Source organism: Biomphalaria glabrata, chromosome 8 (genome assembly GCF_947242115.1).
Source record: "Biomphalaria glabrata chromosome 8, xgBioGlab47.1, whole genome shotgun sequence".
Lineage (NCBI taxonomy): Eukaryota > Metazoa > Mollusca > Gastropoda > Planorbidae > Biomphalaria > Biomphalaria glabrata.
Genome location: NC_074718.1, coordinates 16,388,770 through 16,406,033, shown reverse-complemented (window position 1 = coordinate 16,406,033; position 17,264 = coordinate 16,388,770). Strand labels below are relative to the sequence as shown.

General features: G+C 37.8%; 1 protein-coding gene across 3 annotated transcripts in view; it reads right to left on the bottom strand.

The window, feature by feature from the left end:
- LOC106061567 (uncharacterized) overlaps nucleotides 1–17,264 on the bottom strand; it is a 156,206-nt gene that overhangs the window by 87,190 nt on the left and 51,752 nt on the right. The window contains exon 1 of one of the 3 annotated variants that reach the window (XM_056039222.1): nucleotides 9,834–9,949. The exons of the other annotated variants lie outside the window; for them this stretch is intronic. The gene's annotated coding sequence lies outside the window, so the exon portion shown is untranslated. Of the gene's footprint in view, nucleotides 1–9,833; nucleotides 9,950–17,264 lie in introns of those variants that run through there. 3 annotated transcript variants of the gene reach the window in all.

The window sequence follows — 17,264 nt, the reverse complement described above, 5'->3', positions numbered from 1 at the left end:
TGCAAGCTCTACTTTGTTCTAGACTACTGACCTTAATGTCCAGCACTGTCTACTTTGTTCAAGACTACTGACCTAAATGTCCTGTACGGTCCACTTTGCTCTAGACTACTGACCTAAATGTCCAGTTCGGTCTACTTTGCTCTAGACTACTGACCTAAATGTCCAGCACTGTCTACTTTGCTCTAGACTACTGACCTAAATGTCCAGCACTGTCTACTTTGCTGTAGACTACTGACCTAAATGTCCAGCACTTTCTACTTTGCTCTAGACTACTGACCTAAATGTCCAGCAAGCTCTACTTTGCTCTAGACTACTGATCTAAATATCCAGCAGTCTACTTAGCTCTAGACTACTGACCTAAATGTCCTGCACGGTCTACTTTGGTCTAGACTACTGACCTAAATGTCCAGTACGGTCTACTTTGCTCTAGACTACTGACCTAAATGTCCAGCACTGTCTACTTTGCTCTAGACTACTGACCTAAATGTCCAGCACGATCTACTTTGCTCTAGACTACTGACCTAAATGTCCAGCAAGCTCTACTTTGCTCTAGACTACTGACCTAAATGTCCAGCACTGTCTACTTTGCTCTAGACAACTGACCTAAATGTCCTGCACGTTCTACTTTGCTCTAGACTACTGATCTAAATGTCCAGCACTGTCTACTTTGCTCTAGACTACTGATCTAAATGTTCAGCAAGCTCTACTTTGCTCTAGACTACTGACCAAAATGTCCAGCATGGTCTACTTTGCTATAGACAACTGACCTAAATGTCCAGCAAGCTCTACTTTGCTCTAGACCACTGATCTAAATGTCCAGCACGGTCTTCTTTGCTCTAGACTACTGACCTAAATGTCAAGCAAACTCTACTTTGCTATAGACTACTGACCATTGATTTTATGTTTACTTTGACAAGCATTAGGTGTACAGTTCAATGTGACCTTTATACCGATGATAATAATTATCGCCTTACACTACTTTGACTGAAGACCACTGACATTTAGTCTACATTGACAGTCGCTATTTCTTGAACACACCTAATGAATGTAAGACGTCTTGTATTTTCTCGCGTATCTGACACAACCAACTGACTGTTACATTCATGTACAGAATTGCTGGAACGTATTTTTCCCCTTTGGAGTTCCACTTGGTTTACTTCCTAGCCCAAATCTCCGCAGGACGACTGGGGATTGAAGTGGTTAGGTCATGAACGCGGGAACATCGACAAGTCGGAACGACAGTCCAGCACGAATACCGCAAGACCAGGCAGCCATCCCGTTGGAGAAATTTCTCTAGAGCTACACCGAAGTATGTTTAATTAGCCATTGATTAGACTTTTTTTTCTCATTGTTTATTATTTTTTAGCTATATATCATAATTCGTGTGTGTGTGTGGGGGGGGGGGTTGAAAGTGTGAGATATTGGCTAACAATAACAACTAGATAAATGACTAAATTCTCAGGGAAGTAAATGTTTGATGAAATGATTAATCGTGCCTTACAAAGTACATATTGCTACTGTGCTGGAAGGATATCATATTATCTTAGGTTTCACGTTGAGCTGGGTCAAGAAATGTTTATTCTTATCTATCTTATAAAATACAGACGTTACTTCAAAAAAAAAATCTTGTCATGTATGTTAATCAATGACTTAAATTCTGCAAAGTCACTGGTTTTCATGGCTAGCTCAGGAAACCCCTTCTATGCTCTAATAGCACTAGGGAAGAAGGAGTATTTGTACAAATTTGTCCTAGCATATGGGATGAGGGATCTGCCTTTATCTTTGTGTCTCTCTTAGTATTTTATTAAATTTTGTATTTGAAGATTATTTTATTATGGTTCAATTTTATGTATAACTGGTACTTTACTATTAAGTCTTCTGTCCTGAATGGTATCTAAATTTAGCAATGTACTAAAGGTGTTACTCAAGTCAAATGTGAGTATTTGTTTGTCATGAATCTCACTACTCTATTTTGTATCTGTTCCAATGTCTTTATGTTTTCTTGAGTTGAGGGGTCCCATTATTTTCAAAAATCTGTCTTTGCCTAATTATAGTTTATAACTATTGTTCTGGTGAAGTCCGTTGGTTTGTTTTGTTTTATAAGTTTCAGACTATCGTTTAGAAAGAAAGATTATTTCAGTCTAGTTCAAACCCTCCTGCATAGCGGCAGAGCGGAGTACATGGTTATAACTCGACACCATCGTAACGACAGTCGGAGCGCATACCTCACGACAAGGCAGGCGTCCTGGTCAGTCCAACTGATTTTACTCTTGCTATCATTAGGCTCGAAAGAAAAGTGCCAAGGCCTTCCAAAGAGAACGCTTTAATTTTTAGGAGCCTCCCAAAGGGAAAAAGTCGATTTAACTTTTGGGTGGTCAGTCTGTCCATCCGTCCGTGCCGCTTAGATATGAAACAACAAAAGATAATGAAAATCTCATATCATGATATTTTTTATTTTGCAAAGTACTGGTGCAACTGTTATATTTTTGAGTTCTATACTAATATGCTCCAATTCTTCACAGTTTAAATAGTAACGTTAAATATGCAACAAACTAGGTTAACTTATGGTTTTCGATATCATACAAATTTGTTTTAAAAATAACTAAATAATCTTTAAAAACGTGTATAGTTTCTGGAAAGGATGGCTCAGCGTATGTATGCAGACACATGTATTTAGACTTGCGTACTTGTGCGTGTGTGCGTATGTTTGGTTGAAATGGAAATGGAGCTCTCATGACACAAAGTTAATAAATATGAAAAAAATAAAAGGAATAACACGATTATCTCCCTTTACAGATTGCCCGCAGTTGGTTTCCACTTTGCGCAGGTCAGAGAGAAACGAATAAAGGAAAAGATCAACATGGGGAGATAATTCAAGGATAACCCTTCAGATCTCTGCAATATTAATTATGGTTAGTTGCAGTGTGTGTTGTTAGAGGACTGAAAGAAATGGCAGGGTGGGGGGACAACATTGATTTTATTTATTCGAGCAATAATAATGAAAATCTCGGCATGAAATCAAGCAGTTAGAAGGAACTCATATTCTTGTCTTTTAAATTAGTGATAATTAGAGGAGAATCGATACTTTAATACAACGTACGATATACAGTAATCGTAAAGTAGCACCGTAGCATCAACCCTTGAGGCAACAAAAATTAGAATCGAGTTACCACAATATTGGCAAATGATTACACTTGCCTTAAAGAATGATAGACATTAATACACTAAAGTTTCGTATATATATATATATATATATATATATATATATATATATATATATATTTAATATCTCTCTATATATTTAAGATGTAGATTATAAATTATAACGCTTTCAGTGCAGAGCTGTTGATGTCAACATTTAAAAGGTGCAATGCGCAGGTATAGGATATTTTGTCTTGTATTCTCTCAGGGATAAACTTTTATGCAAATGACCTAACAGATTTGGAAATTATTTTATGGATAGGTCTAGGTGGTTTGGTAAAGGGGGCTTATCCACACAAAAATCTTGGAAAATAAAAAAAAAATCGGACATATTTAAACAACGATGAAAAGATCAAGCAATCAATAGATGTCATCTAGACAGACACAACGTCATTGCTGCTGGTGCCTGTGGTAGTGATGAGACAATAGGGGCCACAGTGCCGTACTGTTGAACTATGTGTATATTTTGTGTTGTAATTGTTATAATTTACTGTTGAACTCATGTATATTAATCAACTTGAGGGATATGTTTGTGATGTGTGGTTAATCAGCTTGAGGGATATGTTTGTGATGTGTGGTTAATCAACTTGAGGGAAATGTTTGTGATGTGTGGTTAATCAGCTTGAGGGATATGTTTGTGATGTGTGGTTAATCAACTTAAGGGATATGTTTGTGATGTATGGTTAATCAACTTAAGGGATATGTTTGTGATTTGTGGTTAATCAGCTTGAGGGAAATGTTTGTGATGTGTGGTTAATCAACTTGAGGGAAATGGTTGTGATGTGTGGTTAATCAACTTATGGGAAATGGTTGTGATGTGTGGTTAATCAACTTATGGGAAATGGTTGTGATGTGTGGTTAATCAACTTATGGGAAATGGTTGTGATGTGTGGTTAATCAACTTGAGGGAAATGGTTGTGATGTGTGGTTAATCAACTTATGGGAAATGGTTGTGACTTAAGATGTCCATAGTTGATATTGAAATAAATGCTGGTTTAATAATAGACTAAAGAAGCTTTGTAAACAGAAGGAAAACCTATATAGAAAATTTAAAGAAACTAATGCAGAAAGAGTTTACAAAAAGTATATAAAAATTAAACACTTAACCCAAAAAGTAAGCAGACAGCTGCAGAGTGAATACATAAACAATGTAATATCTAAAGACAACAACAAAAACCTATGGTCATACATTAAGTCTAAGAAAATGGAAATAACAGGCGTAGCGCCATTAAAAGATGAACATAACATAATACATAATGATAATGAAACTAAAGCAAACATTCTAAACAAATACTTTGCATCAGCATTCTCAGCCCCAGGAGACAAAGACATATTACTGAATTTGAACCAAGTAGACAACATAGAAGATATAGTAGTACAAGAAAATGGAATTCAAAAACTATTAGCCAACACCAAACCAAATAAAGCTTCTGGACCTGATGGTATTCCAGCTAGATTACTTAAAGAACTAAGTAATGAGCTAGCCCCAGTGTTCAAAATACTCTTTCAGGCTTCACTTAACCAGGGCAGAGTACCAAAGGACTGGAAAGAAGCTAATGTCACCCCCCTATTTAAAAAAGGAGAAAAATCTGACCCAGGAAACTACAGACCAGTATCACTTACCAGCATCACATGTAAAATTCTAGAACACATAATATGTAGCAACATCATAAACCACTTAGACAAACATAATGTCTTCACACCATACCAACATGGCTTTAGGAAATATAGATCATGTGAAACACAACTAATAGGACTAATTGATGATTTTTCAAAAGGTTTAGATAATAGTGAACAAATAGATGCTATCTTACTAGATTTTTCTAAGGCTTTAGACAAAGTTCACCACCATAGTTTGCTTAAAAAATTAAAATATTTCGGCATTAATGGTCCACTGCATCAGTGGATTAAAGACTTTCTGATAGGGAGAGAACAAACTGTAATAATAAATGGCTCTAAATCAACACCGATAACAGTAAACTCAGGTGTACCTCAAGGAACAGTCTTGGGTCCACTACTATTTTTAATTTACATAAATGATTTACCAAATTGCATTAGTTCAGGAACAAAAGTCAGATTATTTGCAGACGATTGCATAATATATAGAACAATAAAAACAACACAAGACACAGATATTTTACAAAGAGAATTAGATGAATTACAGAAATGGGAATCAAATTGGAGCATGTCTTTCCACCCAGAAAAATGTCAGTTGTTAAGAGTAACAAAAAAACTAAAACAAATTAATTCCACTTATCTTATTCATGGCAAACCAGTAACACAGACTAAAAACGCAAAATACCTAGGTGTTATAATAAATGAAAAACTGTCATGGAATCCACATATTGATGAAACTACAAAAAAATCAAACAAAGCATTAGGATTTATTAAAAGAAATTTCTATAAATCAAATAAGAACATAAAACTAAAATGTTATTTAACCTTGGTTAGGCCAATAATAGAATATGCATCCTCTGTTTGGGACCCCTCAACTCAAGAAAACATTAAGAAACTAGAACAGACACAAAATAGAGCAGTGCGATTCATAACAAACGAATATTCACATTTGACTAGAGTAACTAACACCTTTAGTAAAATCACTAAATTTAGAAAGCCTTCAGGACATAAGGCTCAAAAGTAAAGTAGCAATAATACATAAAACACTGAACCATAATCTTCAAATACAAAAACAAAACTTAATAAAATACTCTGAAAGACACAAAGATAAAGGCACATTCCTCGTCCCATATGCTAGGACAAATTTGTACAAATACTCCTTCTTCCCTAGTGCTATTAGAGCATGGAATGGGTTGCCTGAGCTAGCCAGGAAAACCAGTGACTTGGCAGAATTTAAGTCATTGGTTAATATGCATGACTAATTGCATGACGCGTAGGACGTAATCATCTTCTTTTTTGAAGTAACGTCTGTATTATATAAGATAAGATAAGATAAGATATCTTCTTTATAATGAAAGTTATCACAAAAATGCCTATTGACCCACTAAACTGTCGTTTTCTTCTGTATCTCATTCAATGGGATATTGTCTGAACAAGGAGAAATATCTCCATCTAGATCGAGGAGATCCAAATCTCCATCTTTAACATTATTGGATAAGTTTCAGACAAAGAAACAGTCACGTCATGAGCTGTATACAAACAAAAGAGCCATGGCCACTCCTGCACGTCTCGTGTTGACGTCATTGACCACACTCTGACCGTGTCCAGTCTGTTGTTGTTTGGAAGAAAGCGTTCAAGGTCAGACAGAGCGTATTTAATTTCATCCTTTGTTTTTAAGCGGATAAATACGCGCGTATCATCACCAACACACACTCACTCACACACACACACAGGCATGGTCGTTGAAGTGGCCAGGTAAAAACGAAGAACTTGAACAATACTCTAAGTCTGTAGCACGTGCCAGAACATGGTCTCTTTAAAAAAATAAATGATGCCAATGCATTTGGTCAGCACAGCATCTTATTCTATTGAATGGGGTGTCGGGGTAAGGAATGGAGGGAATGAGAGAGTAACAGAGAGTTTGAGAGAGGGTTAAGAGGGATGAGAGGGAGCAGGAAGAGGGAAGGATATAAAAGAATGGGATAAAAGAGAAGGGGATGAGAGAGAAAGGAGAAAGGGATAGGAGGCTGTTTATCAGAGGGAATTAGAGAAGGGGTGAAAGAGGGAGATCAGAAAGTTGTCCACACACTTATATGTCTCTCATCAATACTGTTACACAAACAATGCAAAGTGGACGCTTAGTTGTAAATAGACATTTTCAAATGACAACAAGAACAAAAAAATCAAATCTCACTGCGTGACGTAATTGTTTGATATTTTGTGCATCGCACACACAGGGAAATAATCCACAGCCAAATCTTAATCTGATATTTGAATGCAATGCTTTCATTGGGAAATGTTTTAGGTCGAAAGTTTGAATAGGGGCGACTAAGTTACCTGCCCCCCGCTGCCAGGTATCTGTAAGCGTTACCTGCTTCCCGCTGCCAGGTATCTGTAAGCGTTATCTGCCCCCCGCTGCCAGGTATCTGTAAGCGTTACCTGAACCCCCCTCTGCCAGGTATCTGTAAGCGTTATCTGCTCCCCGCTGCCAGGTATCTGTAAGCGTTATCTGCTTCCCGCTGCCAGGTATCTGTAAGCGTTATCTGCCCCCCGCTGCCAGGTATCTGTAAGCGTTACCTGAACCCCCCTCTGCCAGGTATCTGTAAGCGTTATCTGCTCCCCGCTGCCAGGTATCTGTAAGCGTTATCTGCCCCCCCCCCGCTGCCAGGTATCTGTAAGCGTTATCTGCTCCCCGCTGCCAGGTATCTGTAAGCGTTATCTGCCCCCCGCTGCCAGGTATCTGTAAGCGTTACCTGCCCCCCGCTGCCAGGTATCTGTAAGCGTTATCTGCTCCCCGCTGCCAGGTATCTGTAAGCGTTACCTGCCCCCCGCTGCCAGGTATCTGTAAGCATTATCTGCCCCCCCCCCCGCTGCCAGGTATCTGTAAGCGTTATCTGCCCCCCGCTGCCAGGTATCTGTAAGCGTTATCTGCCCCCCGCTGCCAGGTATCTGTAAGCGTTACCTGCCCCCCGCTGCCAGGTATCTGTAAGCGTTACCTGCCCCACGCTGCCAGGTATCTGTAAGCGTTACCAGCACCCTGCTGACAGGTATCTGTAAGCGTTACCTGCACCCTGCTGCCAGGTATCTGTAAGCGTTACCTGCCCCACGCTGCCAGGTATCTGTAAGCGTTACCAGCACCCTGCTGCCAGGTATCTGTAAGCGTTACCTGCACCCCGCTGCCAGGTATCTGTAAGCGTTACCTGCCCCCCGCTGCCAGGTATCTGTAAGCGTTACCTGCCCCACGCTGCCAGGTATCTGTAAGCGTTACCTGCACCCCGCTGCCAGGTATCTGTAAGCGTTACCTGCACCCTTCAGCAAGCATTCGTACCATTTGTAAACAGTTACATTAGCCTTTGGCCAGACAAGTGACTGGTGTTAATCTAATCGACCAAACTCTCTCTCACATACAAAATCATCTTTTTAGTTGTAAGTTTCCACTGAAGTAAAATAACAAAACAATAATAATTCATAATAACTGTCACGACTGATAGTACAGAAATGTGCATTGCTAAACTAAAAAGAAAGATATTTTCAGTAAATCATAATGCCAGGTTTTTGATGAAAATATTTTTTTTATTTAAAATCTGTAAAAAAAAACAAAAAACAATTAAATATATGATTAACATGCACGTGGCTGAGCGGTAAAGCGGAATCGAATAATGAGGAAGACTGAGATTTTTATTTTCGGGATCTTCCGGCGCCTCTGAGTCCACCCAGCTCTAATGGGTGCTTGACATTAGTTGGGGAAAAGTAAAGGCTGTTGGTCGTTGTGCTGGCCACATGACACTCTCGTTAACCGTGGGCCACAGAAACAGATGACCTTTACATTATATGCCCTATAGACCACAAGGTCTGAAACGGGAACTTTACTTTACTTTATAACTTTATATGATTAAAAAATGAATTAAAACTATGTACTCCTCGAGACTCCACAGAACGGAATCTGTGAGACAGCGACTATTACTTCGGTTCTATTTGGATGTTAATCTAACTTTTCACGAATGACCATGCGTGTAAGAACAAGTAGAAACTATTTGGAAGAATGACCAGAGGCGTAAGAACAAGTAGAAACTATTTGGAAGAATGACCAGGGGCGTAAGAACAAGTAGAAACTATTTGAAAAATGACCAGGGGCGTAAGAACAAGTAGAAACTATTTGGAAGAATTGGACAGTATCCCTTATTACCTAAATATTTCATACCAATGTGTATTAAGGTTTTGTTATTTGAATACAATTCCAATCACTTGAACAACACTACACAAAGATAGCGCCGAGGTTTGTTCGTTTGGTCTTTTCTTTAAAGAAATACCACAAGCTCGGATTAAGAAACCTGTGAAGTTTTAACTTTGATTCTAACCTGGAATTATTTTTTATGGATTTATTTTATTGTTCATGTTTCAACTTAGGGAATACTTTCATTGTCTTTCATGTACTTGAATCATTACGCACAGTGGCGTAGCTATGAATTTGGGGGCCTGGGGGCTTGATTCCTTAGGGGCCTTTGCATTTTGACATTTGACATCATGACATAAGATAATGGCATAATATTTAATGTAAATAAAAATTTCTGACCCTCATGTGGAGGCCCTCTAATGGTGGGGCCCGGGGGGTTTTCAAATTTTGACAACCCCCTCCCCCACCACCACCACTGATTACGGAGTGTGTTCTGTTCGTTTGATGACAAAGATTCCGCTAAATCTCTCATTCGCATATATACACAAATCAAGACACGCAAAATGCATCATATTGATTTGAACACTTTGTTGCACACCAGATGGAGCTTCATTCTCAAATACTAAGTAATATTACAACCAAGTCATGATGACCTGATCACTATTAAGTTACTTTGTACACTTGCTACTGTCCGATATTCTTTAATGCGACACCAGACAATAAGGCAGAGTTCTCCATTTATTATCTAAGATGCTGGAAACACCTTTACTTTAAAAAAACAAAAGTGTACAGCTCAGACTGTAATCAATGACAATAAATATTTTTGAAGTTTAGAAAATACCTGAAATGCCAAGTGCATGAGGACCAGTCGTCCAGATGTCCAGGTCTAGTCAGTGAAACATTTCAATGAACAAAACCATCAACAGAACATTATGACGTTAGTTATCTATAGAGTCACGTGATCAGCACTTTTTGAAGTCTGTTTGGTGAGTGTTTTTAGTATGGTGATTAAATGTTTCTCATTTCTTTTCATAACCGTCGTCTCTGATTGCTAAACGCAACAAGAGAAATTGAATAGAGGTCAGTGAACTGTCTCTCGTGTAATGTCTGGGTTTTAAATTCACATAGGCAGAGGTCAGTGAACTGTCTCCTGTGTAATGTCTGGGTTTTAAATGCACATAGGCAGAGGTCAGTGAACTGTCTTCTGTGTAATGTTTGGGGGGGGGGGGTATTCACATAGGCAGAGGTCAGTAAACAGTCTGGGTATGTCCAGTACGTGAGCTTTCGGCGCGAGCCATTTTGGCAAAGGGGACGATTTGGTGTGAGATAGTGAGCCACTAATGTAAGAAACACGTAGCTTTTATAATTACGTTTATTTCACTAAACTATATTATGATATGTATAGTATGTATTCCACCGAACTGTTTGTTGGTAAAGGTTTTGATTAAGTCATGAATATATAATAAGTCTGATTCCTACCTGAGACCATGACATGCTTCCCACCACCCCCAATTATATGCGAGTTCTGCCAAGCACACTAGATTACATCCATTGATTTCTTTTTCGAAAAGAGATTTTTTTTTAAAGTATTGACATTAGCTTAATAAGTTAATATCGGTAAAAGCTAAGAAATTTTTAAAAGACAACTTTATTTGAAACATTTTTTGGGGGGTAAGGAAGATTTGGGTGGCACTTCTTCTCTTGACAAAGGCGAACAACTGAAGACAAGACCTACACCAAGTATATTGTAAATATATAACATGAATAATGAACAAATATATCTCTTGTTCTATACATGAAAATCACGCTAGATAAAACACGCATAAAAATATAGAAATGTATCATTTCTATTTAAAGAAATAACAATAATAATAAGGTTTGTCTTCGAGTTCAAAGATTAATGAGGAATGCAGTATTTCCCGTGTCTACGCAGCCCCAGCTGTAACCTACATATTTTACCACATGGAAGGCAAGCATAACCATTGTCCGCCGGTGGCCGATTAAGATTTTTGTCTTTTCGTTGAATATAAACAATATACTTAAAACATTTCATGCCAAAAACGTCCCCAGCGCCAAATCGACCATCGCACCAAAAGGGCTGCGCAAAACGTACTGCTTCGGTCATGTCTGGTTTTTAAATTCACAAAGACAGGGGACAGTGAACTGTCTCCCTTGTAGTGTCTGGTTGTTATATTAACTGTCCCTAATGGAAGCTAATTGAGCAGGTGAGACTTAAGTCATTAAGAGACAAAAGAGCGTGAGTTTGACATTTCCGCGGTGGGACGTGACACCCTACACTAGGTTGTGTGAGTGTTTGCGGCTCTATCAAACTTGTTCCGTCTCTCCGATGAGTTGAACTCTTCACAAGTCGACTCTATTTTCTCTCCTCGCTCCCGCCAAAGGGCGCCTCGCTTTTGTTTTTCTTCAAGACGTACTGTGCTCCAATGTATATGAACACCCTCGGGGCACGGACAGGGGTAGCAAGACGAAACAGTGTTTAAAACAAATGTTCAATGTTTATTGTTTAAAATAGTCGCCTCCGCTACAAAGACATCTTCTTCTGTCAGTTATCGCTACCATAATCTAACACTGGGGGGGGATGGGATCTTATCAACCTCAGAGGTCTAAAAGGAATACCCCAACGGGCAATGGGTTTTAATGGTTGAACGAAGAGATAACAGCATGACACGGCCAGGTAAACCTAGTTACAACACCGTGTTCTAATCCCTGTAGGATAAGGCAGCCGTATCTCTAAATCTTTCTCGATATCTCCAACATTTCACTCCATGATCTTTGACCCCCAAGCTGTTACAGCCATGGTAGAATCATTAGAGCCAGTGACTGTTATCACAATGATAAAATCATGGGAGCCAGTGACTGTTATCACAATGATAAAATCATGGGAGCCACTACCTAAACTTCCAGCTTTGCTTATGAAAAAAACAATAGGCCAATAAAAAACAACAACAACATTAGCACGGATTGTTTCATGGAAAACAATGATCTTAGCTCTTGTATTGGAAACAAATAAATGTTAAATCCACAGATCAATTAACAGTGGCTATAAGCATTAGAAGCGATTTCGACAACAGATGGCCTTTTTAACAGCAGAGGACCATTTTAACTAAAGAAGACCATTTTAACTTCAGAAGAACATTCAGCAGATGACCATTTTAACAACAGATGACCATTTAGACAACAGAATATAGTAGGAAAGACAAAACACTGGCGATAACTAGCCAAGACAAAATAGTTGCGTTGTTCGCTACATAGATTGGTAATCTATTATAAAGAGAAAGACAACTGCAAAATCCAAGCTTGCATTTGAACCAAAGAATATGAACTACGGAACTAATAGTGCTAGCTCTTTTCTCCCCATTTACGAAATCCTAATCTAATAAAAAAAACTCATAGGTATGTAGTTGTAGTTTTCAATCCATATTTATCTAGTTACCAGTGTCAGTACTGTAATTCAGCCATGGGACTTCTGTTTCTTTCACAGTTCAGTTCAAACTATGTTAAAATTAAATAAAACATAGGTTGCAAAAACTTTTCCTTGTTTTAGAGATAGCTCTCTGACAGAATCTAAAAACATTAAAAAATGCACAACGAGAAATGACAATCTGGCAGCTGACCGTGACAAAAGGCAGACGTAAATTGAGCCTATTGTTGAGTAGTAGATCATTGATGAATTAGGATGTAAAATGATAAGAAAAATGTGTAATGGGAATTTTATTTAAAATTTTTCAATTTTTTTTTTACTGAAAAGTCTCTAAATGTTTAGACAAAGCAGATGTGGGTTAAGTATTTTAATTGGCACAAACTTCCGGTATTTGTGCAATGGTAGCAAATCTCTGCCATACTCAAAAATCTCTGGTTTTCATTTGGATTGATGGGTTTAATTAACACAGTGAATTAGCAAGCTTTTTTAATTATAAAAGCTAAAATGTTTAACTGTTTTTTTTAATCCAATCTAGGAACAGTTGTAGGTTGTATAATGTCTAATGTTCAGGGGCGGACTGCGCATCAAAATGGGCACGGGCATCTCTATACAATCCTGCCCACTAATTACATGCCAGATGATGGGCATACATTATACCTGTCCTCAAGTGAACTGTGCTTAATACATTAATTAATAGTAATTAGCTATACTACTAATTATTATATGATTTTGAAACAATGTGATAAGCGCTATTACTAAATGAATAAAGTAGAACACTTGGAATGGGGAATCTCTAAACGTAAACACATTCCTACTACAATATACAACAACCTATACATGCACATGAAGATCCTCCATCAACGAATATATTATTTAGGAATCAGTTTCACTCTTCGCCATTTTGTCAGGCATATGAACTTCTTTTTACAAAAACAACTTGTCGGCCTCCATTATTTAGCTATCCATCTTTCAAGGTCATGAGTGGTTAAGCGCTTGGCTTCTGAACCTGGACTCTTGGGTTCGAATCTCGATGAATACTGGGATTTTTTCTTCTTCTTCTTCCTCGTATGAGATGAACTGCGCAGTTGTTTCCAAATCAAGGAGCTCTCCATATAGTTTTTTTTTCTATTGGGGGATTTTGAATTTTGGGAATTTTAGGTCGCCCCTGAGTGCACCTAACTCTAACGGGTACCAGACTTTAGTTGGCGGTGGGGAGGGGGGGGGGTAAATGCGGTTGGACATTGTGCTTGCTACTTGTTAACCGTTGGCCAAAGAAACATATGACCTTAACATTATCTGCTGTGTAGGAACTTTACTCACAAGGTCATATGCTGCTTTCACAATACATTAGAAACCCAGTTAGACTGTCTGCATCTTAGAGCTGGCACAACAGAACATGCTCAGTTTTTTAAAGGTGATTTAATATCATTACATTCAGTGAAACGAATACTGTCAAGTTTGTTTCCTATTTAAACAAAGCCTCTTTGTATTTCGACTTCACCTCTATCTTTGTATTTCGGCTTCACCTCTATCTTTGTAGTTCGACTTCACCTCTATCTTTGTATTTCGACTTCACCTCTATCTTTGTATTTCGACTTCACCTCTATCTTTGTATTTCGACTTCACCTCTATCTTTGTATTTCGACTTCACCTCTATCTTTGTATTTCGACTTCACCTCTATCTTTGTATTTCGACTTCACCTCTATCTTTGTATTTCGACTTCACCTCTATCTTTGTATTTCGACTTCACCTCTATCTTTGTATTTCGACTTCACCTCTATCTTTGTATTTCGACTTCACCTCTATCTTTGTCGTCTTGGTCTTTGTGTTTCTTAAGGCCTTGAGCCTGTTCATTCATAAATGCATGCCATTATATAGGTTGGTGAATCTCTAGTGCTTGAGAGAAAACATTCTTAATTTTACTACATTCTTTTGCACAAGAGTTGCTTTTTATCTTACTATTTTCTGCTCCTTCTATTTTTGGATTCTTTTGCATTTTGATCTCAAGGGATTTATGAAGGACTTGGTAGCGGTGCCAACTCGAGATCATACAACAACTCCACCAATCCATCTATAGGACTTGGAACGTTGTTGTTGGTCCCTTTATAGATTGATCCAGAATTTATTCACACTAACGTCATCTCTATAAGAAATAAAGGTTTCTTGTTGATCGGTTAGTATATATAAGGAAATGACGTCTACTAGAAGCACTACGGATATAGTGTATTTGTGACAATGCTACCGGCCCAACTGGTTACCTGTCCACAGGACATTTTCCCGAATGTCCATATAGCCAGTCCGCCCCTAGAAGTACAAGAAGTATACTAAACAGCCAAGTAGACCTATTGGTGACCTTCATACTTAGTCACATCTGACCTACATAAACTATTATTAACTACTCTTTTCGCAAACTTCGCCATTTTCCGCGGTACCTAACTTTCTATCTTAAAGCTACTGTAAACTTTTATAACCTTCAAGCAATGTTCTGGCTTGGATTTTGTGTTCAGTCTGTTTGATGCTAGTTCGCTATTCTAAACGGAAGTCCGAACACATCCAAGGACACAACAATTAAATATAGTTAATAAAACTTGTACAGATTTCAACTGATGTCTATTTACAGATTTGGATGATAGTCTTGTCTATCTATTCGTCTTGCTATTTGTATTATTATTATAATCTTAATTTAAATAAATTCTTAAAACGGCTTTTCGTTCACATTGGAAACAAAACATTTCTTACCATGCATTTTAACGTCTCTCTTACGTGTGTTGAATAAACAACGAAAAACAAGAAGTAAATAGATACTTGAACCAAAAACTGTTTGAAAACTATAATTATTCAAGAAATATCACACCAGGAAAAAAACACAAATATTTTCCGAACGAAAGCCTGAAATGATATCTTGAAGTGATGGAATGACAGTTACAGTGGAGACGCCTGGGTGCTACTAATCTAAAGTTTGGAAGTACTGAGGGGAAATATGAATAAAAAAAAAAAAAATAAAGACGAAAGTGTGCTAGTCGATGTCTACAAGAATGTTACAAACAAACAGTTTACTGAGTTTCTTCAACTAGGAAATGAACATTTGAAAACCACTTTGGAATTAATAAAAAAACAAAATAGCTTTAAAAACCTTTTTTTTTAAATTAAACTTGTATATATATATATATATATATATATATATATATATATATATATATATATAATTCCAGCGCAAGTCACTATTCATTCACCCCACCCCCACCCCAAAATACTCTTCAGGAACACCCTCAAAGCTTCTCTGAAGGCGTTCAGCATAGACCCAGCCACCTGGGAGAATAACAGAGCAACATGGCGTCGCGCTGTGAAAACTGGCGCACAGGTTGCTGAGGAAAAAAGAACAACGCTGGCAGAAGAAAAATGCCAGAGAAGAAAAGCAAGGCAAATGACACTAGCACCAGCTGGAATAACCTGCCCAGTGTGCAGCCGAACATTCCGGGCTCACATAGGTCTCACCAGCCACATGAGGAGGCATAAAACCCCAGTGCAAAGCCCTCAGCCCCCTGGATGACAAAGTGGTCATCATCGAACCATTCGAACCACGATGAACGAACTATATATTTATATCACTCAAGAATGGAGAAGTTATTTCCTGTATTCGATATCAAACAAAATAATTAAATTATTACTAATATTTAATGGACTAATTGATTAATTTTGTTTATGGATTCATGTTTCGTTACGTAAATTAATAATTGTTTAAAGTTTCAACTTGATCCGAAAAAGTGTGTGAGAGAAATAATATGTACAGTTACCTAAGGGGACCAAACCCTACATATTTAGCCATAACTGTGAATACTGAAGGATTAAGTTCTCATGTATCAAACAAAATTCGTGCCTTGTCTATGTCAAGTTTCAACTTGATCCAACAAATGGGTGCGGGAGAAATAACGTGTATACACTTTTGACCAGGCCGACAGACAGTGAGTTGGTATAAGCTTTGTAACAGCAAGAGAGCATTAGACAGATTTCAAATAAGATAGTGAGCCAAATGTTCCTGAAAGTCTATTTCGTTATTTCACTTTTGAATGAATACATGCGGAATACCTAATTATAGAGCTGTGTATAAAGATTGTTTGGAATACATGCGGGAATACCTAATTATAGAGCTGTGTATAAAGATTGTTTGGAATACATGCGGGAATACCTAATTATAGAGCTGTGTATAAAGATTTTTTGGAATACATGCCGGAATACCTAATTATAGAGCTGTGTATAAAGATTGTTTGGAATACATGCGGGAATACCTAATTATAGAGCTGTGTATAAAGATTGTTTGGAATACATGCGGGAATACCTAATTATAGAGCTGTGTATAAAGATTGTTTGGATCTACAGACCAAAATTTATTTTACGACGATTATATTTTTTTAAATTATAACGGTCCAAACAGATTTTTCCCAGTGTGGCTAATCAGATAGGAATTATTTCCTAAAGATATGCACACAGACTGTCAAATTTCTAGGAAAATCGTAAAGCTGTTTCTGATATCCAACCCAGGTTCTAGGTTTTACCGTTACAAAATGTGCACGCTGATAAAAGTATATAATAAAAAAACTACAAGTGCTTAGATTGCTTGAAGATATTTTTAAAACAATATAATAATAAGGAAGGAACTAACAGCGAAACTCAAGGCTTTAGAAATATACCTGAGATGAACTCTTATTGAAAAAACAGCAGGAGGGACTCAATCCTTCCGTACCGTCTAGCAAGAAACTGGGCCGTTCGGCGTAATCCTCATAGCTACCATACAAGTCGAGTGACTGCTCAGACACGTCCCCCCTTAGCTC